This window comes from Aulonocara stuartgranti, assembly GCF_965226115.1.
Source record: "Aulonocara stuartgranti genome assembly, chromosome: 7".
Taxonomy (NCBI): Eukaryota; Metazoa; Chordata; class Actinopteri; order Cichliformes; family Cichlidae; genus Aulonocara; species Aulonocara stuartgranti.
The window spans coordinates 2,295,180-2,322,097 of record NC_138945.1 but is presented as its reverse complement, the minus strand read 5'-3'; the positions used below and the strand labels follow the sequence as shown (position 1 = coordinate 2,322,097).

Below are 26,918 nucleotides of genomic sequence, written 5' to 3'. Positions count from 1 at the left end.
GAGCCAGTTCACGAGTTTAAGGGTTGATAGCGACGAACCACCACCAGCTGTTGCTAAAAGCACCTTTGTTAGCTAGCAAAGTATTTACAAATAATTCTCCCGTTCATTGATCTGAGCATGCGCAGAATGACCCACAGCGCTCCTTTGATCTTCTTGAACGATCATCGTGACGTCACGGCGACGTCACAATGATCCTTTGAGAAGATCAAAGGATCATTGTTATGTCACAGCGACGTCACATTCTCTGCCACGCCCACCGAGTCTATAAATAGGAGCTCGTTCAACAGTTTACAGCAGAAAGAGACAGTTGTTTGAGACACAGCTACCCTTTGCATTTAAATCATTCAGAGATTTAACTTTTGGACACTTTTGAGCTTTAACCCTTTACAAAAATGTCACAGGGAGATCGGTCAAACATACTGGAGCGTATGAGAGAGCACCTCTGGCATCAAAACGCACGACTCATTGAACAAAACACACGACTCACCGAAGAACTCGCACGAGTGACTGAAATGTGCACAGAATTCAGTCACGATGTCACACAACTCGGTCAAGAAAACGCACAACTCAAGCTAGAAAACGCACAACTCAGTCAAAACTACATAGAACTCAGTCAAGAATACACACAACAGAGGCAAGAGATGGCAGAACTCAGACAAACTGTGGAAAATCTTCAGCGCCCAGCGGTACGGGAACAAGAGACAACAGAAAGAGAATCGCCTGGTTCGTGGGGTGTAAACCTACTTAAAGTAGGTTTAACTGTTGCCGGATGTGTCATTGCGTTTCCTGCAGCTTTCTGGGTCGCCTCTAAGATTTTCAGCTGAAGCGAATGTCCCGCTCTGTGGGGTCTGCCTCGAGGCCGGCGTCCGTCTGGGTCGATCCTTAATAGTCGTTTTTGCTGAGTTCTCATTGCTTCGAATCACGTGTCCATACCACCTCAGGCGGGATTCGAGCATCTTTTGAACTCGAGCCACAGTCCACCGACCTGTCATAAATACGCTGTGCTCTCCTTTATGTTTGATTTAATTTTGCCCCTCACCCCCCAACCAGTCATGGCAGAAGACCGCCCCTCCCTGAGCCTGGTTCTGCCAGAGGTTTCTTCCTGTTAAAAGGGAGTTTTTCCTCTCCACCGTTGCCAGAGTGCTTGCTCATAGGGGATCATTTGATTGTTGGGGCTGAATTTTTGGATTTCATTTAATTGGCTTAAACTGAAAAATCTAAAAATTCATGTGAGGGCTTCACATAGTGGAGAGCACTACATTTGCTAACTGCTCTTTGTTTATTTGTAGATTTTGTAGTTCTTCCTACTACAAAAACTACAAATGAAAACAAGGCAGTTAGCAGCAAATGAAAATAAATAAAACACTTAAAAAAATCTGCTACTGCTCTGTGTGTTTACTTCAGTGAACACTTGTATGTTTTTGTGTTAGAAGATTATAGATTGTCCAAAATGTCCTACAGCCTGCCAGAGTACGAAATGAGGATAAAACAGGAAGTTTGACAGCAGTGAGTTCCTGCAGCGACCTCTCGTTTCTCTCCTCAGTGCTGCATGTTCGTGAACGTGAGCCTGGACGCGAAGGACGCGGTGAAAACTCTGAGCGCTGCAGTTCGGCTCCACCATACGGCAGGTGTCGCTCAGCAAAGCGATGCAGAAAAACAACAGAAACACCAAATAGGACAGATGTTTCAGGCACGAGACGTCCCTGGGCTTTCTGAGGGGACAACAACAACAATAATAATAACAATGTGCAGTAAAACATACACTCATTCTTTTCATTTATTAAGTTCCTGTGTTGTGTTGTTTGTGTTGTGCGTAGTGCCGACGCGGGACAGTTTGCAATTGTGTAGTGCTGTTGTTCTAAGTGTGACTGTGCAATGACAATAAAGAGTCTCTCGTCTCATCTTGACGATGAGCTCGTCCACCACAGCACTGAATCCAGCTCAGTTACAAGTTACAAAAGAAAATCATTTTTACTCGAGTACTAAAATTCATATTCAAGAAAACGCATGTTTCAGCTTCATTGCACGAGGCAGAGCAATTACGTTTCAGCGGACATCATGGCGTCCGCGTGTCCAGCTGTGGAGAGGACTCTTCTTTTGCCTTTCTTATCTTTACTAAGTAGAGACGTACAGGAAATAGTTGAGAGGGAAAGGGCCGGACTCAAACCCGTGCCGCTGCGTTCCAGCCATGTGGGATGTGGTCACCATGAGCTGAGCTCAGCCGACGTCAGAGACGCCTTTGAGTCAAACGTATGACACGTGTCCGTCTGTGGTCCTAGCTGCTGCCTCCTCGCTCCTTCAGCAGCTGCTTGAGGACACTGGACTGTTTCAGCGCTCTCAGGTTAGAGATGTCCTCCGCGATGACCGGGATCTCCTCGCCGCGATGCTCCTCGTCACCGTCGCCTTCCTCGCTGTCAGAGAGCGTGCACAGGAGAGCACAGGAGAGCACAGATCTGATGGATCTGCCGCCGGATGAAGTTCACCAGTTTGACCTGCTGATAGAACTTGAGGTCTGAGGGAGGACAGAACATTAGAAACACTCAGAAGGAAGAAATAGAAGCAAACTGCGCTCGAATTACCACGGCGATTTCACCCACTGAGCTCGGTCTTAAGGAGGTGGAGGTCGAAGCCGTGAGCCTCCTGCAAACACAAAACAGAAAGATGTCAGGGTCACGCACGCGACGCCCGTTACAGACTTCATAAATAACAAAACCAGAAAGCAGAGAGAAACTTTTCTGCCTCTCAGGTAAACTCGTCACTCGTGAGCACAAACTTAGAGTCACGTTTGGGAAACTGGTTCTGACTTTAAACCAGAACGTTTAATCAACGACAAAATCGGACTGCAGTCGACGTCCAATCCTAGATTTATTTATTGTTCACGAGTGTTAAGTCTAATTGTTGAATGTTGTCATCGTGTTTCTTAAATTTGTACGGTCTGAGTTCAACCTATAGGATCAAGACGTTCCTTTGTCTCTGACCTCTCCAGCCACTCTGTGCTGGGGGAGCTTTTATTGCAGATGCATCCTGACAGATCTGTTTCTTCTGTTGTAAGCTTCCTGCTTTTATGATACACACACACACACACACACACACACACACACACACACACACACACACACACACACACACACACGCACCCTTGTCTTAGAACCATTGGGGGGTTTTACGTGGGAGGTGCTTGTGTTGTATTGTGTATTGTAACTGCCATGTCAATAAATAGCTACGGGGGAAGCTGCTCTTTGAAGGACTTCGGGCCTGAGACAGGACAGGGGCGTGGGCTCCAAGAGCTGGTTCTTGACCAAAGACTTCCCTCGTTAGCGAGTGAAAAACCGGTTGAAGATGTTCTGTTATGTCTTGTTTCCTTCATGATGAATAAGTCTCTAAACTAGCGGGGCCTGTGGAAACAGACCCAACAACGAGGAAACATTTTTATTTGCTCGTTAAAGTTTTGACAATCATGTATTTATTTGGAAACTTTTCAAAATAAAAGGCGCTTCATTTTAAAAGCTCTTCAGCTTCGGTCCGTCTGTGTGTGAGGGCACTTTCTGAGTAAAATCCATGTTTTGTGCGAACGATGGATTCATATGTTTGCAGAGACCTCAGGAAGCAGATCGTTTCCTGTTAGTGTGCACTGTCTCCGTTCTCCCAGAAGCCTTTGCAGAATCGTTTCAGGGATGAAAAGCAGAAAACGATATTTTCCTTCTCTGAAACTTCTACGTTCCCGTACCTTCATATGCGCGTAGATCTGCTCCAACGTCTCCGATTGGTGATCACAGAACAGACACACTGCAGAGACCGGATGAGCCTGCCAGTCCGACCAATCACTGCGGACGATACAGAGATGAAACGAGCAGACTGAAAGCATTCACACAGGATCAGAGGAGGACTAGGAAGTGGACTTGATTGAAACTTTTGCATCCAGGCTGACACAGTAAATAAGAATATTATCAGGACGGACAATCCAAGGTTCAGTATCTTGGTTCAGGCTCAGACATGTCACTGAATGATGTTTATGGAATTATGCGTAAACAGCAGCTTTTTGGGGGTTGGATCATAAGAGATGACTACAGGAAGCAAAGAAGCTTTTAGTCACATGATTTCAGGAAGCTCTACCTTCTGTCTGCTTTCATCTAACACACGTGAGGTTTCCAGGACTGATGGGAATCCCGCGGCGCGTTACCTGTTTCCCGTGAACTCTTCGCTGCAGAACATGCAGAGACGATGGAAGCTGCTGTCGTCTCGCTCCTTCTGCTGCTGCTCCAGGACCTCCTCCTGTGGGAGCACAGAAGAAGAGCTCAGAGGAATTCTTCAGAAAACTACCTCAGAGTGCTCAGATATTTAAAGTGCAGAGGTTACAACGACACAAAGCGTGTCAAATCACTCAAATCTGCAATTTTTCTGATTTTTCCTGATTTTCAGACTTTGCCTCAAAACAAAGTTTAAAAGAAACGAAACTTCCAGCAGCACAAGATTCACTCAGGATGCTCCGAGTGTCACGTCTCCTCACCAGTCGTTTCTGCTGCAGCTTCTCTCGGAGGACTCTGTCTTCTGGAAGGACGTCACACAGCAGGAAGTAGTCCTCCTGCTTCTCTGTCAGGTCAGCGAGGAAGAAGAGTTTTTAATGAGTCATTAATCAGAGCTGGAGGAAGTGTACGTGGTTCACTTTGAAAGGTCAGGTCCTCTGTGGGTTTGAGTGAACTCACCGACTGGGCCCGTGGAGTTGGTTTTGATGACGCTGCAGAAATCTGTGAGCGGCTGCTCGAGGAATCTGCCCTTCCAGTACAGCAAGTACCTGATGGAGGAAACTCGTCAGTAAAAACCGACTCACAGCCAGGTTTACCGGCGCACAGAAACACTTCGTCACGGTTCATAAAAGCAGCACACTAACAGGCGTGGACATGCTGGACTTGTTGTATATATTTATACTTGTAAGGTAAGGGTTTCCCCCCATCACCCCAAATAATTACAGGAAGTCTTTGGTGAAATGATCGAGTTCCAAATGCTAAAAACATCCAAACGTGTTCCCGAGAGTTAAACGAGTGAGCCGGAGCATGTGTGGCTCGTACTTTGGGACGTCTGCGATGAGTTTGACGTCGGCGATGACAAGCTTGTGCTCCATCAGCAGGTGTCTGAGGAGGACGTCTTTCCGCGGCGGTGGGACGGACTCAGAGCAGAACAGGCAGACCAGCGGCTCGGAGCCGGGACATTGAACACCGGGAGAGCTGGAGATGTCAGCCGGCTGATCGGGGAAACACACCTGCTCCAGAATGCTGTCCTTACCTGAGAAAGCAGAAGAGAGACTACACCTTATATACCACACACACTCTACTCCAGACCAGGTGAGTCAAAACCAAGCGGAAGCGAGAATGTACAGCCTGGCATGAAGAAGCATTTCCCTCTGATCTACAAAAATCTGTCTGTATACAATTATTTTCATCACCCGTGGGGACAAAACTATGATCTAAAAGTAAAAAAATAAATAAATTAATGAATTAAATAACTCATTAATCGAACTCAGACTTTACACGCTGTTAAATCCTGAATAAACTTCACAGCTGTCAGACTGAGTACTGACTGAATATAGAGATTGCTATATAATCACAGTTAGCAGCCCAGCTATTTCCTAGCCTGCTAGCTTAGCCGGGCGGGTTCCCGCCTGCTTTTCTGATTTTTTTTAGCCTTTTTTCTGCTGATTGTGGATTCCCACAGACTCGGAGAGTCACCGACACCCAAACCTTTGCACGCAGACCACCAGATATCAGCATTAAAGCCGCGGACACGTTTAAAAGGTCACACTTACCGTCTTTACTCGGCTCGCTGGCGGCCATGTCTGGTGTCACGTGGTGCAAATAACACAAATCGAACCAATCGGAGGCCGTAAAATGCCAACGAAGCGCCTTCGCGGACCCCCGGTAAAACACGAATTAGAAAAGGTGCATTCAAGTGGTTCAAGGAAATATAAAAACTCAAGTTTCGATAGCTGAAGGTTAATTAATGTGAATGAAGTTGACTAACATGTAACGTTGGACGTTGTTGCATATATATAGCAAAGAATATAAATCACATGAACACTCAGATCCTCAAGATATACCTGAGCGTGTTCTCTGAACATGAAAGTTTAGTGTTCATAAATACCCATTTATTAACATTACATTAGCATATGTGTCCTCCCCTCTATTACAAATTTTTAAATGAAACGTTATTTGTGAATGTGTACCATGTGTACAGGTGTAAGGCTCCCTAAAATAAAAGTCTGAAAATAACATTTGAGTTTCTGTACAGGGGGGCACAAGAAGGCTGGATATGGTGCAAATTCTTAAATAAATGACCCAAGTTTTATACGTGAAGTCAGTTTTAAGGTGGAGTGGCTGCTGATGACACACAGCTTGGATTCGGGAATTCACTGGAAGCACGTTGTGGTCAAAGACCACTGGGGGGCACAAACAGCTCAGTGTTCATCCTGCAGTCTGACTCACTCTGTTATTCTCAAAAAAAAAAAAAAAAAACTATAGATAAAAGCAATGACAGCAATACTGCAGAAATAATAAACCGTTCTCCCTTTAAGCACAGAATGAAAATATGAAAACACACTGTCAGCTGTTTTTTTTAAATATTGCAAATACATACATGATGTGATGTCATGCCATGGTGATAATCTCATATATGACACGTTATTATGACTCTGTAATCACCGAAAAGTGCTCACAGTCAGTCTTTGTGACTGCAGTTTGTTAGTCCAGCATAAAGAACAAAGTATTTCACAAACACTTTTAACCAGTATATAAAAAAATATTTTGAGTTTTAAAAGTTCATGTTCACTGGCGCACACACTACCAGACACTCCTTCTCCATGCTTCATGGTGGGAACCATGCATGTAGAGACCATCGTTCACCTTTGTGGAACCAAAGATCTCAAATTTGGACTCATCACACCAAAGCACAGATGGTCTAATGTCCATTCCCTGTGTTTCTTGGCCCAAACTAATCTCCTCTGCTTGCTATTTGACCATAAAGGCCTGATTCACACAGTCTCCTCTGAACAGCTGATGTAGAGTGTGTCTGTTACTGGAGCTCTATGTGGCATTTATCTGCGCTCTGATCTGAGTAGCTGTTAACTTGTGATTTCTGAGGCTGGTGGATGAATGTATCCTCAGCAGCAGAGGGGACTCTGGCTCTTGCTTTCCTGGGGCGGTCCTCGTGTGAGCCAGTTTCTTTGTAGCGCTTTATGGTTTTTGTGAAGTTTTTGCAATTTCCTGGATTGACTGACCTTCAGTTCTTAAAGAAATGACAGACTGTTGTTTCCTTCGCTGATTGGTTCTTGCCATAATATGAATTCTAACAGTTGTCAAATAGAGCTGTCAGCTGTGTACTAGGCCTGCACAATAAATAAAAAATTTATTGTCATCGCAATATCAGCCTGTGCGATGGGCCCATTGCAAAAGACGGCGCAAACCGCGATAATTGGGTACCTTAAAATGTTTACGCACGTGCTTTAAAGAATTTGCCAATCAAAGAAACCCCTTTACACATTTGACCAGTCGAACAGAGCCCTTCACGGCATTAACCAATCAAATGGATTAGAGGCCCACCTCCTATGTAGGTGGGGAGCGAACAACGCTGCAGCGACGAGTCGGAGTTGTGATGGCTGAGAGCGAGACGCATGACGAGAACGCTACTGACTATGAACTCGTGGCTAAAAAATAGTACCTCGCTTATTTGGAGGTACTTTGGATTTGGTAAAGACGACGTTCTCCAAACACAGGTGCTCTGCAAAACTTGCCGGACACTCGTGGCAACCACCAGAGGAAACACGACTCCACCATCATCTTCAACACGACCACAGAGAACTGTTTGAAGAGTTCCAGAAAGACAGGGCTAGCTAATGTTGCTAATGTTAAGACAAAGAGCGCCGCAGTCCAACGGCCGTCTCTGTATCCGAGTTTTTAAAGTGGAACTCCTTATGAGAAAACGTGGAAGCGCTACAAAGAAATAACAGAGGCCATTACACATTTTTTGACAAAGACATGATGCCTATAAATACAGTTAGCAGAGGCGGCTTCACCAGTCTGATACATAAAGTGGACCGGAGATACCGCATCCCCTCAGGGAACTACTTTTCCCATGTCGCCATTCCACAAATGTACGAAACATGCCGCAAGACTAGGGTGGGTTTTAATAATCGATTCATCGATTAATATCGATTCTGGCTTGGATAACGTGATATCGATTCATTAAAATCCTGAATTGATTTTTTTAATATAAATGTATTTTGCCCGAAATTCCAGAATCTCAGGTGAAACTTCACAAAATTTTGACAACCACCAAACATTTAAAACAGTGAATGAGAGCAGGAACACAGATTCTGCACAGAGACGTAAACACAAAGCGCCGACGGATCAGGATCAGTGAGATGTGACTTTCTCACCCGACGGCACGGACACGCTCGGGGCTGAAAGCCGACAGCTCGCTGATTCTGATGTTTCGGCGGGTCCGCGCTTTGTGTTCACGCCGTTTTTGCACAGATTCTAAAGCTGTTAGTTTGATCTCTCTCCAAACAATATTGACCGAACCAGCAGCAAAAGAAGATCCAAACGCTTCACATAAACATCGTCATGGATTCACTCTGACTGTTGCTGTTTTGCTTCCACCAGGATAAAATCACACTTCATGCACAGCTCTCTCTCTCTCTCTGTACTTCAAGAACAGTTTCCCGTCTGTCCCCGAAATCTGTTTTCTGCATTATTTGCTTGGTTGTTACGCACAAGTCTACCGTTGTTTACAGCCTGTCGGCCGATGTTTTTTTTTACTTACTTCCAAAGAGAAAACCTAATTTCTGCCGTTCAATAGGCTTCTGAACAAATGTAAACTTTTTAAAATGATGCAAAACGCTGTCTCTAATAAAACCGCTGTAACTTCAGAGGCAATGTTCATAAGCTGGTTAATGGTTTTCTTTCGTTTTTGATGTACTGCAGAATATTTTTATAAAATCCAGGCCAGGAAAACCACCTTCATGTGTTTCTGTGTTTTATCTTCAGCTACTTTGACACAAAGGCCTCTGCTGTGACGCTCACACCTGTGATAAAGTCTGGAAAGTGTCAGCTTCCTTTTTATAGATACAAAAATATGTAAATGTGCTGATCTGAATTATAATCTGACTGAGGCAAAATTTCCCAGATTTAAATCGAATCGAATCAAATTGAATCGAATCGTGTATCGAATCGATTCAGGACCTTGTGAATCGGATTCGAATCGATTCTAGAAATCATGGACGATACCCAGCCCTACACAAGACCGTCACATTTGAACTGAGCCAAGCTGAAAACTACGCTACAGACCTATGATCAAGTCGTACAACGGAGCCATATATGAGTTTCACAGTGCTCTTCCTCACCGAAGACTTTGAACTGAAAACACGGTGTCTAGAGACTGTGTGTTTTCCAAACTCTCACACTAGTGAAAATATAGCCCGTGTATTACGTGAGGTGCTGGCCAGCTGGGACCTTAAAGAAGACCCAAAAATTTTTATGGGGGCAATGTTTCAATGTTAAAGTGCACTTTGTTGTTACACTGCTAATACGGCAGCTTTCTTTAAATAAAACTGTTGCAGTAAAACGGAAATTATGTATTCGGGGTTTTTTGTTTGTTTTGCTATTTATTTTATCGCAAGTCATATCGTTATCGCAATATTGATCGCAGTTATCGCACATTGCAGGGTTTCCTGATATCGTGCAGCACTACTGCGTGCCACCCTGACTTCTAGTCCCAACCAGATTCAGAAGGCAAGAAATTCCAGGATTCCAGCTTTGGAGTTAACACACCTGTGAAGTGAAACCATGTCAGGTGACTACAGCATGAAGCTCGCTGAGAGAAGGCCGAGGGTTTAATTCCATGTGTTCATCCATAGTTTTGATTCCTCCAGTGAAAATCTGTAAATAGTCATTAAAATAAAGAAGAACCAAATATAAATATTATATATTTGTGATTGTTATTTATGTTTTTGCATATTTCAGTACTTATTTTTGAGAATTTCTTGTTCTATTAATTGTAGTTATTTGTAATGTTTTACTCGTTGTTTGGTAGCATGCTGCAATACTGAGACCTGAGAATGTCACGGTCTGTGTGGCAGACTGTGGGGGAGAAAGGACCTAAATGCTGGACTCTGTGCAGTAAACAGTGCGTTGATTTACAGTGAAGTAAATGTAACACACAACAAATCTCCAGTGCGCTCCCACGACTCCCGTGTCGCGCCTTCTCCCAAGTGTCTGTACTCTGCTCCCGAGTCTCCGCACTCTCCGTGCAAAAACAAAATCCTCTAGCAAACAGAGCCCCTAATCCCAACGGTTTCAAAGTCCGACCGCACGTCCAGCAGCGCTGTCAAAACAGTCCCCAAAAAACTGAAAAAATCAACCGCAGTTCTGCCACAGTTTTGGCAGCTGGCCCGATGGACGGTGACGGCAGGAAAACAGCTCGAGCGGCCTGCCACAGGTCTGGCAGCTGTGGCATAGCAGTTCTGGTGGCCGGCCAGTGATCTGATGACAGCCTTGTAGTAGGTCCAGCCACGTAAGAGCTCCGATGGCCCATGGCGAAGCACTGCAGGTGGTTTGTGACACGCAGGCCGTGCTGGTGTGGCAGCTGCAGGCAGTGGAAATGATGGTGGTGTAGCAGCCACTGGGGGTAGATTGGACGGTGATGCAGCAGCAACAGGTAGGTAAAGTGATGGTGGCGTGGTTATGGCAGGCGGTTGAGCAGGTGAGGTCTCCAACATCATAGACACAGGAACAGCAGCACAATGCAGAAACAAACACATATCATATAACAAGAGTCATAAATGCTCATGGACCCTGGGTCGCTCAGACCCAGGTCCTGGACAGAGAATCTGTTTTTCATTCATATCATGTCAAATGGCTGAATGACAGTGAAGCTGAGTCTGAGCTCTCTTCTGCTTTAGTCATTTGTGGCACAAATTTAAAAAGTTTCTGGAAACATCCCTCAGAGGTTTTGGTCCATGTTGACATGACATCATCACACAGCTGCTCCAGATCCATGATGTGAATTTCCTGTTCAACCAAATTACATTCAACTCAGTTCACTTTTATTTATACAGCAAAAACAACAACAGTTGCCTCCAGGTACTTTATATTGTAGAGTAAGAACCTTATGATAATAAAGAGACAAAAGAGAAACTCCAACAATGACATGTGAGCAGCACTTTGGCGACAGTGGGAAGGAAAAACTCCCTTTTAACAGGAAGAAACCTCCAGCAGAACCAGGCTCAGGGAGGGGCGGGGCCATCTGCTGTGATTGGTTGGGGTGAGAGAAGGAAGACAGGATAAAGACATGCTGTGGAAGAGAGACAGAGGTTAATAACAGATATGATTCAATGCATAGAGGTCTGTTAATACATAGTGAGTGAAGAAGAAAAAGTCAATGCATCATGGGAATCCCCGGCAGCCTACGTCTATTGCAACATAACTAAGGGAGGATTCAGGGTCACCTAGTCCAGCCCTAACTATATGCTTTAGCAAAAAGGAAAGTTTGAAGCCTAATCTTGAAAGTAGAGATAGCGTCTGTCTCCTGAATCCAAACTGGAAGCTGGTTCCACAGAAGAGGGGCCTGAAAACTGAAGGCTCTGCCTCCCATTCTACTTTTAAATACTCTAGGAACAACAAGTAGGCCTGCAGAGCGAGAGCGAAGTGCTCTAATAGGGTGATATGGTGCTGTGGGGTCATACATACTAAGTATGATTTAGTCTGATGCTTGCAGTGTTAGTGCAAACAAAATGGAAGGAAACAATAATCAAAGCAATCTGGATTCTTCCAGCAGTGTCACTAACACAGATGTAGTGATGGACAGGTGTGACACAGATGTTTCTGATGCCCCTCGTGGTTCTGTCAGGACATCATTAGAGTGACATGAAAACCTTCAGATGTTATGATGTTACTCTTTCAAACCCTTTCACCACCCTCTCTCTCCCTCTGGAGGTGGTGCTCTCTCGGCCTCCCTGCGGCTCCTCGTTCTGCTCGAGCAGGCCGCTCAGGTGCGTTCAGGTGCTGCATTATTCACACCGAGCCCGGGGGCTCTAATTAAACCCTGGAGAGAATTGGAATCGTATGCCCTTTTGTTTAAGTGCGCTTTTCACTTCTCTATGTGCACGGCGCTGTTGTACTACCGTGGCAGTATAATCATGGTCAAAATCGATGGGTTTGTCTTTGACGAGGATCTTCTTCTGCCATGCGTTTCTGAGGACGGTTTCCTTTGTTTTGAACGGAAGAAAACAGACGACAATGGAACGGAGAGCGGCATCAGCACCTGGCTTAGGACCGAGGGATCGGTGAGCCCGTTGTATTTGTGGGTCAGTGCCATCAGGTATTAGTCTCTCTCTTCTGATCACATTTTCAACAAAGCTCATTACCGAACTGCCCTCTTCTCCTTCTCCTTCTCGATCTAGACTGAAGGTCTTCTAGCCTTTCGGTTAGTTTCCTTTGCTCCATTAGCAATTGTCTCAGCGCGTCATAGGCCACCGCTGACCAGCTTTCAAGCCCCGCCACTCGTGTTTCGGCTTCCTCGAGTTTCTCGCCGTGTTCTTGGAGCGCTAGCTTGTTAGCCGATAGCTGTTGGTTTGTGTCTTCTTTGAATTTCTTTAGGTCGTCTTTCAACTCACGCCTGAGGTCTTCTTTGAATGCGTCGAAGTCAGCTTTCATCTCCGTCCGGAGGTCAAAGATTTGTTGGCTGATATTTTTAATGCCCTCTTGCAAAGATTCGAGATTGGCCCCCTCGCCATTTTCTTCATCTGACACACAGACACAGTTACTCCTGAGCTCCTAATTGTCCCTCAAACCTGATTCAGGGATCCACTCCTCTACTTCACTGTCCTCACTTTCTGAGGACAGAAAGTGCACATTCCCTTGGTTTCCCTCCATAAAAGGTTTTTTACATCCATGTCCTGTAATTATGAGTAGATTGTAAAGTAATAAACATTGACTATGATCATATAAATGCACACAAACACATCTCTACACGCAAATGCAAATGCATTACTGTATATTGCCTGAAAAAAATTGGGCTAACTGCACAGTGTTGTCTTGAGGCAACAAATGAAAATTAACAGTTTTACTGTATAAATAAATTTTAGTGGCTACAGGAAGAGGGTGATAGACTGTCTGAAGCAGTTAGAACAAGACAAGGCTATTGACCGGACCTCATACCACAGGCTGTACCCAGGGGAATCTACACCAACCACTATGGTTTACCAAAAATACATAAACAGGGTGCACCTTTAAGACCAATTGTCTGCATGATCAACTCAGTCACCTATAACATCTCCAAGTTTCTGGCTTCAATCCTCAACCTGCTGGTGGGCAGCTCTGAACACCACACTCAGAACACCTGGAAGTCAAGGTCAAAACCTTTTTTTAATGTAAAAGTGTTTTCGGAAATATTATTTTGTTGTTGATGTTGTAAATGTGATTTGCACTTCCCAGCCACCGTAGGAATCATACTTGTTATTAATCTCTGTCTCTCTTCCACAGCATGTCTTTATCCTGTCTTCCTTCTCTCACCCCAACAGGTCGCAGCAGATGGCCCCGCCCCTCCCTGAGCCTGGTTCTGCTGGAGGTTTCTTCCTGTTAAAAGGGAGTTTTTCTTCCCACTGTCGCCAAAGTGCTTGCTCACAGGGTCATATGATTTTACCTTACAATATCCTGGGGGCAATCGTGGCTCAAGAGTTGGGAATTCGCCTTGTAACCGGTTTGAGCCCCGGCTCGGACAGTCTCGGTCGTTGTGTCCTTGGGACACTTCACCCACCGGGCCCTCTGCCTACCGCTGGCGCCAGTGTTCGGCAGCCTCGCCTCTATCAGTGCGCCCCAGGCTACAACGTAGCTGCCATCACCAGTGTGTGAATGGGTGGATGACTGGATGTGTAAAGTGCTTTGGGGTCCTTAGGGACTAGTAAAGCGCTATATAAATACAGGCCATTTACCATTTACAATATAAAGCACCTTGAGGTGACTGTTGTTGTGATTTGGTGCTATATAAATAAGATTAAATTGAATTGAATACAGATGCCTGCAAAATACTATCGTCCTCATTTTAGGTTTGACAGCATTTCTAGTAGATAATGGCTTGAGATTGAATTGAGGCTGTGGTTTGGGGAAGGCCTCAGAGGGGACTGGAGGCAGGTCCCAGGCTGTGCAGATACTAATGAGAAGTGAAAGGCTTGAAAAGGCGAGATGGGTGGGGCATGGAAACAATAATGAACAGGTTATAGTGCCTGTTATAGGTTATAGGGCAGGCGACATATATAGACATAGGAGAGGAAGTGACGTGTATGGAGGTGTGGTCCCACTCCTGAAATTCAGATCAATTATAACTGCAGTGTTCAGTCTGGGTCATTATTATGTATAAAGTCTGAAGTCACACATAAATGCTGGATCTGGTAACATTTTAACAGGAAACCACAATTCCAGGTTCTACCAGCACACTTTATCAACAAAGTGACATTAACCACTGATTTCTGGACTTTACAGTTTTTCAAACCTCAACCTTGAAATTTTGTTTTGTTAACATTTAAAGACTAACCACCCCTGCATTTTTAAAACATGCGGTCAGTTTTATTATACTTGGCTTCTAGTCTACTTCCTTAAGCAACATCTGCCTCTAGATGAACTTGTTCTGCTCCTCTGTCTTTCCCATCATATATTTTGTGTTCTGGTGGTGGATGTTCATGTGAAACATGGTTTAACATCTTTTATTTTACATTTTTAATAATAATGCCAGTGCATGTAAGCTAAAAGCTCAGGCTACTCGAAACACTCAAATTTGCAGTTTATTTGGTCCTTGGAGTTTAATGTCATACAGAGCAGATGTGAACACAGAAGCCCCATAACCTACTGGCAACACAGTCTACTCATATTGTGTCACAAAGGCCCAGAGACCTGTAGGAAACCATTGAACCACCAATCATTCCCAACCCGTTGTAAGTGCTTGGTGATTAGCTGCTATTGCCCCGTCATGCTGGCCTAGAGACCGGTCCTTAACCCCTCGCCAACCGCCCATTGCTATGCCAACGTGTAGATTCTGCAAACAGCTGATGAATGGTTTCTGGAGAGTACTGGTAGCTATCAGTATAATATGTTTACATATTTTTAAAATCACCATCACATATATGTTATTGTTTTTATTTGTTATCAAACTGTATCAATGCAGTATATTGTGAAAAAAAACGTGTTAAGATAACTGATCGAGTCTGTTTGGAAAAGCATCACAAAGTCTCAACATGATTATTTCTAATATTTATTCATTCAAAGAGAAAGAACCATCACTGCTTTTCAATTTGTTCGTGTCTGCCTTTCCTCCACAAAACATCCAGACATTTTTATTTTTAGTCTATCAGCATCGAGGCTTCTCGCCCTCTGTGCCGGTATTGTTGACAAAGAGGCTTTTGAGGAAGAGTAGCTGCAGGTACCCAGAGGTGACGATGAGGAGGCTGAGGGCCATCGACCACCAGGTGATGTACTTTGAGTTGGACTGCAGCAGGAAGTAGTCTACGCTCTTTCTCATCCGACTGAAGCCGTAGTGCCGGAACATGTGAAAGACGTAGGTCTCCACTTTGTGGGTCGTAGTCTGACACAGCAGAACAGACGCAGGTATAAAAATCTGTTTATTCACTTTTGATGTGTCAAACTCCAACAATCCCGCCTCTGCTACCAGTTACTGTTTTTAATTCATTTTGTGAAACACTTTGAACTTAAGTGTGAAGTTTAAATACATTTGACTTGTTTTGGCTCACCAACTGCTGTCAGTACTGCCACAGACACCACAACACTATAACAACTGTAACAGCAGGTAGCTATGTGTACCTCGATGACGCTCAGTGTGTTGTTCAGCTCTTTGCTGATCTCCTCCTTCTTCTTCTCCTCCTCCTCGCTCTTTGAGGGATCTTGGTAGGTGTCATAGTAAACACCAAAGCTGAGGGAAACCTGCATCGAGCCGAAACGGTTGTGGAAGTTGCTGAAGCACATCTGATAGAAACCTGGAAGTAGACAAGGTGTCATGGTCTGGTTGGGCACCTGCAGGTCTCAGACAGCGGCTCCTCCTCCTTTAGGCGGAGTCCGGTTGCCCCTCCCTGGCTGACCACCTGTGAGCAATCGTGCCAGCGGTATATCAGACCTGCGCTCTCAACCACTCATCGCCTGAGTATCTCCTATTCCCATGTTAGTTCAGTGGAGCATCCTAAAACCTTGTCTTAACGCCGTGTGATGACTGACCTGTCTTTTCTTGTCCTCAGCGATAGCACCCGGAGTGGAGATCTTGTTCCCCTCGCTCCCGTCCTCCTGGACCTGGGCCGCCAGCTGCTCACACAACGTGGCCTGCCGACCCACTGCTCACCTGCCTGCCTCCCCACGCCTCGACCGCTTCCGGGTTTTCCGCTCCACCTGTCCCCTCCATCTGAAACCAAGTAAGGCAATTCAATTCAACTGCGGAGGATTATTGGTTGTCTGCTGGATCCCTCTGATCGTGATCTCCTCTTGTTCCAGTGCCCCGGCCCCTACCTAGTCCTGTTTCTACCTCCCCGCTGTCCCCGCTGTTCAGCCGTCTCCTAGAGGTGTCTAGGTCGCCCTCATTTTCACAGACTAATCCTACGCGCCACTAGTGTGGTGGCGTCGCTGTGTGTTTCACCTTTGTTTTCCTGTGGGCGGAAATAAATCATTTGTTTTCTGTCACCTCGCTTCCGGGTTGGTTTCTGCGCCTGTGTCCATCCCTGTTCCCTCGTGCCGTTGAGCCGTGACACAAGTCAAGATGTTTTTCTTTTTTTTTTCCATATAGCACAGTTAAAAGTAACACAGCAAACACAAAATGTTTTCCAGTTAAAGCAAACCTATTACGTATCGCAGAATCCTGTGAAAATTGAGTTTATCCTTAATGTTTCCATAGGAATTAAAATCAGTTGTATTTGATTGGTGTATCCAACGGCAGATGTGAGAACCTTTGCAAATGCAGACGTTTTTGCAGTTTGCTGGTCTGCAGCATTCAGTTGTGTGTTAACACAATACTACAATCATCTCAGGAGTGGATGTTCCAGCAAATTCAACCTAAGACCATCCAAACGCTCAGAAAAACTGCAAAACCCCAAGAATTCTCATTCTCAGACTCTACAGGCCTCATGTTAAATGTTAAAGTTCATGAGAGTACAAATAGAAACAGACTGAACAAGTGTGACTTGTTTGGAAGGGTTACCAGGAGGAAGCCTCTTCTCTTTAACTGAACATTGCAGCAACGCTCAGGTTCCTTTGGACAGACAAAACCAAAGTGGACATGTTTGTCCATAAAGGAGAAAACGAAACACGTCAGACCAGCTGTCAGCACTGTGGTGGAGGGATGATGATCTGGGCTCCGTGCAGTGACTCAGTAAACCATGAACTCCTCTGTATACAAATGTATTCTAGAGTCAGATGTGAGGCCATCAGCCACAGGACGATGATACCAAGAAGAGTGCCAAACCTCCAAAAGAAAAAGAATCAAAGTGGTGCAATGCTCCAGCCAGTCCAGACCTCAGCCTGACGGAGAAGCTGTGGTGGGACCTTCAGAGAACGGTGCCGAAACCGACTGAAGAGTTGAGTCTCAATGATGAGACTAATAACATCTACAGAAGCGGTCCCCAACCCCCGGGCCTCGGACCGGTACCGGTCCGTGAGTCGTGTGGTACTGGGCCGCGAGAGTTGAGGCTCAGGTGTGAAATGTCTGGTTTTCAGGGTTTTTATCGGTTTTCAGTGTTATTTTGTTATCGTTTTTATCGTTTACTCGGTTTTCCTGGGTCTTTCCACGTGTGTTATGAATAAATTTTCTTTTTTTCGGTACCGGTACTAGTTTTATTTTGTTGTATTTATCCGCGACACCTTAAAGGCCGGTCCGTGAAAATATTGTCGGGCATAAACCGGTCCGTGGCGCAAAAAAGGTTGGGGACCGCTGATCTACAGGGTGCACGCACGAGGCATTGACGATGACGTGACAATGAGCAGAGACAAATAAATAATGACAGGATGAGAAACAGGTGAAAACATGGCTGGAAGAAACTAAAGAAACAGGAAGTACACTCCACATAACGAGCACAGGACAAAAGACTATCATAATAAAACAGGAAACAGACACAGGAAAACTAAACACTAACAAAATGTCCAAACTTAAAACACTGGCACCACCCAGGCACCATTACAGAAAAACATGATGAAAATTAGAAGATTTTATTGAACATTTCTGTAAAACTCCTGCAGGGTGAGATGCAGTGGGACGACCTGTATCATGAGAATAAAAGATGAAATCTCAATGGAAATCTCAAATGCTAATCTACCAGCTAACGCTAACAAGGTGTTTTTGTGTTTTAATAATTATTTGGCTGCTCACCTTTAAAACATGTATCTCTCTGACTTTATATCCTCTACGAGAGTTTGTGTTGTATCAACATTTAATGTTAAAGTGAATATCTAGACATAATTTCCTACAATCTGTTCATCGCATTCAGCTGAAGTGAAATAACAGCATGGAAGAGCTATCCATCAGACAGACAGCTACCTGATTCTGCAGCCTCAAAGTTGATCTGGCCCTTCGCATCATCAACAGTAGACAGCAACAGATCACTCGGAGTGTTGACGGTGACAGACAGGTGTCTGCCATGACAGACAGGTGTCTGTCATGGCCGACTCCCATCACCCACTGGACCTACAAAACCAATACAGAGTTAAAAACCATACAGAGCGTCCACACACTGCAGGAACGAGCAGCAGCAGCTCTGTCAGTGTAAAATATCCTGTTTGATGTTACCACTGTGAGCTCTACAGAAGCACTATAGCAAAGTCGTACTGGTCAGAACCCCAGAACAGCTCCTGGTCTGTGACGTCGGGGCGGGCGTTTGTCTGGGGAACCCCATGAGCTGAGCCCCAAAATAAAAAGCCCAGAAAGAAGCAGGGAATCCAGCACAGCATGTCTAAAACATGGAAGGGTGAGAGTAGAGTCTGTGCTGCAGTTAGATCAAAAATGATTAACCAGCCCTGAAATGTTTCCTCCTCTGCTGGGAAAACTGGACGGGCTGCACAGATGGAAGCACTGCTGATAGAGAGGAAAACCCTGCAGGAGGGAAACTCTCCAGGTGATCCAAACAAATGAACCTTGAAACTTCCACAGACAGATCCCGACATCCTGTGGAGGTTTGGACCACCGGTTCAGTAATATTTGACCATGTGGTGGATGTACATTTAGATTATTCTCATGGCCGTCATTTCAACATTTACATGAATCCATTGATCCACTGGTGAACAGGAAACAGCAGACATATGCCAACAGGAGAGTGGGTGTAGTGCTGAGAAGATGGTCTGTTTGATGTTTTACATGATAAAACTTGTTTCCATTCTAGACAAAGATCATAAAGAGAATACAAACAGTATTGTTTAAATGATGGTTTCATTTATAAAGCGAAAAACTCTCCCCAAACCTGCCCTGTGTGCAAAAGTAACTGCCCCCTAAACCTGATCACTGGTTGTTCCACCCTCTGCAGCAGGAAGTGATCAGTGCTGAGCAGTTAAACATAATTAACTATCAATGAAATCATGTATGAATTATGATTCTGTGATTAACATACACTTCATATCACTTCTCATTTTCAAAATCATGTCGTTTAGCTTTGAAATGTCTGCATTTGTGAATAAAACATTCTCTTAGTAACAACATTTATTTAGATCCAACCATGCAAAATATGATTTTTGCCATTTTTCAAGTGGTCTTAAAGCTTTAATCAGGACTGTATCTGATATCACTTCAGTTTAATGTGAAAAAGCTGCATCAGTGTTTTGCTGGGATGCATCTGCTCCTCTGGCTTTCCTGTTAGCAGTGAGTGCATCGATGTCACAGAGGTTTTAGTGCAGCATAAACTCCAGCACATATTTTTGTCACTCTGGAGCACATTTCAGGAAAATAACAAGAAGTAAATGAAGGAAAGCGACAGAAGCCGACAGGATAAGACGAGCGTCATATCTGAGACAATAACCAGGGCCGGACCGTTTCTGACAGCTGCATCATTTTTATTGTGCAACAACACGGCAGCAGAGGACGGTTTGATTTGGTCTTGGGAATAAATCACTACTGGAAATCACAGGACTCAGATCAACACACGTCTGCTGTCCAGAACCAGGACGACGTGCTGAGATCACAGTGGGCGACAAATGTTCATCAGCAGAACGATGAGACAGAAACACAGAAGAGCCGTTTGGAAAGGCAGGAGGTACAGTGCTAACAGGCTGCAAGAAATATAAATACAGACTCACGTCTGTCTCTATCAGTACTTATCATGCAAAAGATACGACACACATGTGTGCAAAGAAGTGTCCAGGTTCATCCTGACCATCAACCTTTCTGACTGAAGGGCATTTCTGCCAGCAGAACTTCAGATATAAGCAGTGACGTGAGCTATAAGACAATAACACTATCAGTCATGGTCTGGCAGTCCCAGAGCACAAAGCTCAGCAGGACATAAACAGCGTGGAGTCATCAACATCATCAACAGAAGGCAGAAGAGCTTTGAATGTCCTTCAAGAAGTCTGGAGAAGTGTTCCTGCAGGTCCTCACAGAGACGCCAGAGAGCTGCTCAGAGAGTTCAGAGAGAGCTGAAGGATGAAGGCCAGACCAAACATTCACGTTCAAGCTCGTTAGAACTGTAAAGACTAGATTTTTGCCTCATATTCTGTATTTTTAATGAATATTTGCACATTTCAGTGAATCGCTGCATCCGTTTCCAATTCTCCTGCAAAATGTAAAGAAACGAGTGAAACGAGGGCTCAAGACTTTTGCACAGTACCGACTATATTAAAGTAAAGCTGGATTCATTCTCAAACACAGTGAAGGCGTTGCTGGTCCATCGGGTAATAAATCACAGAGCTTACAGTGATCACATGGTTTCAGACTCCATCACCTCCCAATCAACTTTAAACAGGGTTCCTTTATCTGGCTCCAATTCAAGCACTTTTTAAGATCTTTCAAGGTCCATGTTCAAGCTTTTCGAGTACATGACCGAAAAAACAAGCAAACAGAAAGCATGTTTCACTTTGCATCACCTCAGTAAGACCATGTGAAAATGTAAACAAAGCCACAATAGAAAAAAATAAGTAGAAACAAAAGGAAAAATTAATAAATACATAAATATTAAAAGGACATTTTATTGTCCAGCAGAGCATTAAGAATATTCAACAGAAACTAAAGTATTGAAGCTCCCTGAAAATCTGCCCACCGATCACTTCAGGCTCTCAGATTTGAACCCACTAAAAAAAGATGTGAAGACAAACAAACTCCAACACCCAGTTTTCATGTACACACAATGAAAAAGCAGCAGAAATCATTTATTAATACATTTTTATGAATTGATTCTGAACCTTGCATGTTTTCCCTCTTTTTTATCCTGAAGTGGCTTTTTGGACTTTCCCTCCTTTGTTCCTTTTCCCTCCTCGTTACTGTCTCGTCGGAGCACCTGAGCCTTGTTATCCTCAGTGTGAGTCAAAAACATAAGCTTATGATAGCAAGGATAAAGACTTGTGGATGTTTTTGCATCTGTGTTGTAACTTGCTGTGATGTATCTACACCAGGTAACCAGTGTTTCCCCTCGCAGCAGCTTCCTCTTCTTTGTTCGTTTCTTTCAGATTTCCTTTCTGTTTAGTTTTGTTGGTTTTTTTCCAAAGTGAGTTTCTCGTGTGGCTTTCTGTGATTTTTCCTTCCCTCTTTTGCAGGAAGACCCTCGTTATTGTCTTGGTTGGGTTCACCTGCGCGTTGTTATCCCGCCTCCTGGAGCCGGTGTATTTAGTGTGGCTTCTCTCTCTGTCAGTCTTCAGCAGGTTGTTGTGTCTGTTGGGTCTTGCTGTTGCTTTGGGCCTTTTAGGCAGTATATAAGTTTGTGTTCTGCAGTGTTTATATAGAGGTTTTAATTTCTAAAAGCTTACTCACGGCCCATCTGCAAGCTGACAGCTGTGTTTCTCCCAAACAAAATAAATCTGCCCGTCCATCATTAGCAGGGACATAAAGACTCATACTGCGTCCTAAAGTTTGTCTTCCAGCATCAGAGTGAATCAAGACTGTTTTACAATACACCATGCAGTAAAAGACAAAACACAAATGTGAGGTGCTGAGATATTAGCCGTAAAGATAAAAATAATCCAATGCTAACTCAGCCACTTCACAACATTAAAACAAGTTGCATGTTTTATTAGGGACTCCCATTTTTGATAAAATTTAAAGCTGATAGCATCTACTCCAGATCTTCCCATCAAACATTGTTAACTTTGCGTCTGCGCTCCATGCAGGGCCACAAACTCTGGTGCTTTCCCCTCAAATACAAGCATTTCAAAGCCAGTGCAATGGTAGACCCTTCCCTCTACTTCGAGGGCCAGTTTCCTGAAACCCTTACGTGTCCCTGCTGCAACACACCTGAATTTAAACTTTAGTAGCTCATAAGCCAGACTCTAGACCTTAACTGCATGTTGAGGTGGCAAATCTAAGGCGTGCCAGAAGGCCTCATCTCGTTGGTGTCACTGGTTCCTAATCGCCCCATGTGCGACATGCAGTAGCGGATTTTCATACGGGCAGTTGCCCGGGGCGGCATCATGGGCATCTGCAAAAAAAAAATCCTCCTACTCATGCTGCCCCGACGTCATGCCAGCGCATAGTGGGAATGTCACAGGCACCGATCGGTTTTCTATCGCCCATTTGCTGGGAGTAAGGGCGCCCTGCGCCTGCTGCTTGCGGCAGGGAGGAGAGGGCGGGGCGGCGGGGGATTCTCTGGTGGCTGGAGCAGCATCTAATAACCAACTCGCAAAATAAAACAAAATAAAAACAAACACTAAAACACCAGACATCATGATACAGACTTATAATTTGCATCGATGTTTTTTTTTGAAATTCTGTACACGAAAAGTGAGCGAGAGCCCTCGGTGCGCGTGCTCGCTGCTGAAGTCAAAGTAAACTTTATTGTCATCTCCGCTACAGACAGTCCAGCATATAGAGACAAGACGACGAGGCTCCAGCTACAGCAGTGCAAGTAAACAAACAATAAATATAAAATGAGTAAGAAAATAAATGTACACTTTAGGACTCGGGGTAAAGGATCAAAGGAACTTGTCTAAAGCAGTTCTTGTTCATTAACTGTTTTAAAAACTACCATCTGCATAACTGACAAAGGCTAACAAGGCCGGGGAAGGACTATATACACAGACTTAAAAATGTATCTAAAGTCAGCTATTTCATTATTTGTGCTCTTGCCTCTACCATTGAGGACACTTTTTGTCCAGTAAAGAGTAGCGCTACCTCGATTTTTAAACTTTTTTTTTTTGTCATTTTGCTCAAACTATTGTGATACTCACTCTGAACAATCAGCTCACGTGGAGTTGGCACATACCTGTCTCACTTTGAGATTGTCTGACAGATGTTGAAGGACCTCAGGGACGACTCTGGCCCTTCCTGTAAAGTGCAGTGGTGTTTTTTTAACCCAGTCCAGTTTGTCTGTGTACTCAAAGGTCCACGTTGACCCCGTGGATTGAAACAGGGGTCAAGTCTCCTTTGCAACTCAACGTGGCAAAGGAGTCGACTCATCGCCCCTGCTGATGCATCCAACCACCGCAGAGTCATCAGAAAACTTCTGCAGATGGAGGTCTCTGTTCAGTGGCTGAAGTCTGGTGTAGGGGGGCGAGGGGACAGTCCCCTGTGGTGCTCCTGTGTTGCTGATCAACATTGTCTGACAAGGTGAAGACGTACATTGTGGTCTTCCTGTCAGGTAATCAATAATCCAGGACACTAAAGAAGCATCCACCTGCATCGCTGTTAGCTTATCACCCAGGAGAGTCGGCCTGATGTTGTTGAAAGCACTGGAAAAGTCAAAGAGCATGACCCTCACAGTGCTCGCCGGTTGGTCCAGATGGGCGTAGTCATGATTGAGCAGATGGATGATGGCGTCCTCAGCTCCAAGACATGGCTGGTAAGCAAATTGAAGGGGATCCTGATGTGGTCTGACTATGAGTCGGAGCTGGTCCAGGATGAGTCTCTCCAGGGTCTTCATGATGTGGGAGGTCAGTGCCACAGGCCTGTAATCCTGGGGGCCACTGGGATGTGATGTCTTCCACAGCACTGGGACCCTCTGCAGACTCGGCATGAACAGTTTATGGAAGACTCAAAAAAAGCTGGGGGCACAGGACTTGAGGACACAGGGACCCACTCGTCTGATCCAGCAGACTCGCCTGATTGGAGTCTCCTAATCTGCAACTGTACCTGGTCTTGAGTGAAAGTGATGGGTGGGGAGGGGTGTCAGGACTCTGGTGAGGGTGTGAGCAGTCACTGCAGTGTTGAAAATGGTGGTTGGTAACCCATGATGAACTGCCAACTTATCTAGGGTGTACCCTGAGTCCGCTAGGATAGGCTACCTGATAAGGAAATGATGGACAGAGGACATCTCCTCAGCAGGTGTTCATAAAGTTTCCTCATCTTCATGAGGATCTCATGCGCAGCATCTTCCACTGGCTCGATGTGGGTGATCAGGTCTCATACAATATGACCCTTATGGTTATTCTGGCCAAGAAAGAGAATAGGCTGGCAGCCCAGAGAATGTAGTTTTGAAACCTGCAAGAACAACAAGGAAATCTATGCAGCCAGTCTGGTTTGAAAAATTATCTTAGCAGGGGAATAGTTTACAGTGTGGGCATGGCCAGGCTGATCAGTACCAACTCAGGAGGTGCAACAACGTAAATATTAAATCCGTGTGGTTGGTTGGCTTTGATTTGTTACAAGGTTAAGACTGGCCTGAAATGTATCCTCTGGAATTTACAAATCTTGAACAAATGAAGTTGCATATAAGCAAACTGATGCATAACAAACCTTTAAGTTTCACATCTTTGTTATGCTGCTGTAGATTTTTAAAAAGGTTTTGGCATCTCACCTGACAAATTTCTATCTGCTCCTTTTAGGCATCTATGACACGCGCTCTTCCACAAGCATGTACTTTTGTCTGTCGTCACAATCCCCGACATCAGATTGACAGTGAGATGTATCCTGAATAGGGTAAAGAGTTGCTACACTGCTTCCTCACATCTGCTTCATGAATATGAAGGGTTGTAGTGGGAGAAGGTGGTCTAGGGTGAAGAAGGGGTGTGCAGGGTGAAGGTGATGGCTCTGGGGGGGTGAGTGTCCAAAGTGTCTCTATTGTGTGAAGGCTTCTTGATGGCTCATCAAAACGGCAGTTAAAGTCGCTGAGGGCGTTGGCCAAGAGCTTGTGTTGTGTTATTCTGTGTTTGATTCAGTCATTGAAATATCTAACATGAGACAGGTGCTCTTGGATTACTATTGAGACGACAAAGACGGTCATGAACACTATAGAACCAACATCTGTGATGGGCATGATTATCAATAAAAACACATTTTCTTGGCGTGTTAGCCTGCGATCAGGTACCCAATGCGCAGCTTCAAAGACTCCCAGCTATGGCTATTGTAAACACTCACCCTTCTACAGTGCCCGGGGAACACTGGCTGGCTGTTTATTTTGAGAGACAGACGCGGTTATTTTTTTGATAGTTTTGGAAACTCGCTAGACAGTTTTCCACCAGCAATAAAGGTGTTTTTTCTAAACTGTTCCACTATTTTATATTCAGCAGAACGACTCCTCCATCACATGCGGTCAACATTGTGTATTTTTTATTTCATACAGTATGGGGACCCAACCAAGATGGCGGCCCGCTATTGATTTTTTTCTTACTTTCAACCTTTATTGAGGCATATCAATGTTACAGCCAGTGCCAATGCACGTCGCCTCTACGTCTCTACAAAACACGGAAAGTACCCAAAAATTAGGGACAGCTAACTAGCCTACCATATGCGGCACAGTGCACTTAAGTCTGGTCTTTTACCTGTGAAAATAGGCCGAGCAGCCGGTGAAGAACCGCTCTTAGCAGTCAACAGACACACCGGACTAATGGCGACCGCACTTCCTGCGCAGACGCCAATGGGGTTGAACTTCACCCCATAACGTTACGAAAATTTAGAAGCGTTTCTTAACAATTACTAACATAAAATGCTTCCCTTCAAAAAATAAATTTCACATTTCAAAAATAAAATCACAGTGAACACAACTTAGCTTGGCTAGCTACGTTAGCATAGTAGTTTGCGCCGGGGCGAACAACGTCCGCTATCTTTTAAAAATTATAAGACAATTACAGTGGTCTGCATTAGAGTAACGTCAGTGTTAAATTTTCCAAAAAGAGCCCAACAATTTATGCTATCGCGGAATTAGCTGCTGTGTGTATATTAAAACACACAAACGCGGGGGCAAGCTAAGATGTATGTTATGTATGTTACGTCGTTGTTTTAAAGTAAACTAACAAAATCCAGAGCGACTGCAGATATGTGTAATTTCGCATAAAATTACTCACCGTTCGCGATGAACACAGCTCTTGATAAACCTTGAACACGTGCTGTTGAATATGTCCGCTTGTGTAGAAGAAGGGAACTGTGAGCTGTTTACACGTCATCAAGTTGTATTTTACATCGACAGAACTTAAACTTATATTGTTTTTTGATTAAAAGAAGATTTTAAATTCAGACAAATCACAATTATATATTGAGTAAAGAGGCATAATTTATGTGTCACCCGAACTCAATAAAATAAAAATTTTAATTAGGAAGTCTAACAGTATTTATGAACTTGATTTTTCATTTCACAACAACATATATATGTAAGTAATGACTAAAGATCCCATTAATTACTTTTTAGAGTGACAGCCAATCACCTTCTCAGCAGAGCGCACAACACGCTGCAGTCTGTTTGTCCCTGATAGTGGCTCCAGCGTACCGCACGGTGATGGAGGAGGTGAGGATGGACTCGATGATTGCGGTGTAGAATTGCATCA

General features: G+C 44.4%; 1 protein-coding gene and 2 pseudogenes across 4 annotated transcripts in view; all 3 read right to left on the bottom strand.

The window, feature by feature from the left end:
• Positions 1–26,918, bottom strand: part of LOC309710575 (uncharacterized protein) — an 84,292-nt gene that overhangs the window by 7,865 nt on the left and 49,509 nt on the right. The gene's annotated exons all lie outside the window — the stretch shown is intronic.
• LOC309710567 (zinc finger protein 277-like) lies at positions 1,760–6,418 on the bottom strand (annotated as a pseudogene). The gene is made up of 8 exons (XR_014280898.1): positions 5,801–6,418; positions 5,067–5,280; positions 4,704–4,792; positions 4,508–4,590; positions 4,181–4,272; positions 3,728–3,824; positions 2,598–2,640; positions 1,760–2,512 (listed from the first exon to the last, which is right to left on the bottom strand). The product of XR_014280898.1 is annotated as a zinc finger protein 277-like (transcript).
• LOC309711724 (transmembrane emp24 domain-containing protein 6-like) lies at positions 15,208–18,977 on the bottom strand (annotated as a pseudogene). The gene is made up of 4 exons: positions 18,840–18,977; positions 18,568–18,714; positions 15,858–16,030; positions 15,208–15,621 (listed from the first exon to the last, which is right to left on the bottom strand). The product of its transcript is annotated as a transmembrane emp24 domain-containing protein 6-like (transcript).